Source organism: Bidens hawaiensis, unplaced genomic scaffold (assembly GCF_021521415.1).
Source record: "Bidens hawaiensis isolate Kalapana, Puna unplaced genomic scaffold, B.hawaiensis_p1.1 tig00031134_1, whole genome shotgun sequence".
Taxonomy (NCBI): domain Eukaryota; kingdom Viridiplantae; phylum Streptophyta; class Magnoliopsida; order Asterales; family Asteraceae; genus Bidens; species Bidens hawaiensis.
Window position 1 is genome coordinate 80,163 of NW_027495226.1, and position 2,069 is coordinate 82,231.

At 34.0% G+C, this 2,069-nt stretch overlaps 1 pseudogene; it reads left to right on the forward strand.

Annotated features, from left to right (window-relative positions):
• Window positions 1-1,217: 1,217 nt before the first annotated feature.
• LOC143581664 (trans-resveratrol di-O-methyltransferase pseudogene) lies at window positions 1,218-1,733 on the forward strand (annotated as a pseudogene).
• The last annotated feature ends 336 nt before the right edge of the window (window positions 1,734-2,069 follow it).

Here is a 2,069-nt window from a genome sequence, read left to right on the forward strand (position 1 = left end):
AGATTGAAGAGATTCTAGTAAGAATTAGTTTGCTTATGGGATGTTTCCAAGAAAAGTTTGGATTTATCATAAAGTTTTAAGTCTTCTTGAGAAGAATATTATCATTGAAAATGTTTTAAGTTAAATCTGTTTGAAGTAAAGTTCCGAGCACAATCAGGCTTACCAGGCCTGCTCAACAAGGATTTTGTGTACTCGAAGACCTCTTTTACACTTAGGTATAATTTAAGAATGATTTTTAATGATTAGGATTTCTAAAAAGAATGTTTGGTGCCTATAAATAGAATGATTATGTCACATTGATGAGACACACATTGAATACACCTACCTGAATTGTACGGACAGCCGCAACTGACATTTCTATCTTGAAACCCTAAGTTTCTGATTGTATCTTTTTGATAATCAATATAATGGAAATATTTTAAATTATTTTTGTGTGTTTTGTTCTTGCATTACTTTCTATTTTTAGAAACTTTCTGGTTATAGATGATTCCGTCGGCTACACTTGGAGGTCTTCAACGTAATTGTGTTTCGTGACTCTTATCCGATTATTCTTATTCGTTTCGCGAAATATACGATTCTGACACATACTTACTCCTAGTCCAACGGCTTGTATAGCTTCATGATGGCCTCATTCACTTTGTAGGTTGATGTCCATTTCTATATTAGCTTACCCTACATATACATTTGCATGCATATATGAAAAAATGAGAATCATGTAAAAGAAAATAAGAATAAAAAAAAATAAGCTAGCCTCTTAACATGAGATTTTGTTCATTCATTTTAATCATTTATGGAAAAAAAAATGAGCCATGACATTTAAGTAAATTAAAGATTCTTTTCTAACTAATCGAAAAGAAATGCATTAGGAAATTTCATTTAAAATTCTTGTAAATTAAACACCCTTAGTATTGGCATCCATTAATTTCCTCTCTTCTAGAGGTCGTAGAAAATCAAGGAATATCAAATAAAAGAAAAGAAAAGGATATTTGCAACCTTCATGCATGGGTACATATATTTATTATCAATACATAAACATGCGTACATTTTTTATTGCATCACGTGTCACTATATACAAGCACTATCATGATGACTAACATTAATTATTGCAAGAATTATCATATTCAGATTATGATCATGTCCATCTCAATCATATATCTTCACATATTTTCTTATATATTGATAAGGTATGTATGCTCATAACATGTCAAATTGTGTCGATGGCACTTGAAAATAGTAAGCAATCTAAAGTGCTACTTGATTCTCAAGCCCACATATGGAATCATATATTCAGCTTTATAAAATCCATGTCACTAAAATGTGCAATTCAACTAGAAGTACCTGATATCATCGATCATCATGGTTCACCAATGTTGCTTTCTGAGTTAGTCGAAGCCCTTTCCATAAACAAGGAGAAAGCTCCTTTTATCTATCGGCTTATGCGCATCCTTGTTCACTCTGGTTTGTTTGTGAAACAGCGTGTACCCTCCACACCTGGAGGCAAATATGAGGGAGGAGAGGGATATTTGCTAGCACCTGCTTCTCGATTGTTTCTAAAGGATGAGCCATTCAATGTTAGGCCCTTGTTGCTATTCATCTTGGATCCAATGCTACTGAATCCAAGGCAACACACGAGCAAATGGCTCCAAAACAATGATGTCACCACATTTATACGACCTATGGGAGAACGTTTTGGGATATGGCAAGCAAAGAGCCGAAGCCTAATAAGCTATTGAATGAATTTATTGCTAGGGATTCAAGGCTAGTTACAAGTTTGGCTATTGAACATTGTGGGGGTGCTTTTAAAGGTTTGGATTCCATTGTCGATGTTAGGGGTGGTACAGGGAATTTTGCCGAAGCTATCGCCAAAGCTTTTCCCAATATTATGTGCATTAGTTTTGATCTTCCTTATGTTGTTGATGGTTTGGTTGGAAGTAAAACCTTGAGTTATGTTGGTGGAGACATGTTTGAAGACATTCCTAAAGCTCATGCAGTTGTGCTTAAGGTATTCTCAGTATTACCTATTTTGATGTAATCATTAATTAGTTTATTTTTGAAACCTTATTTCAATC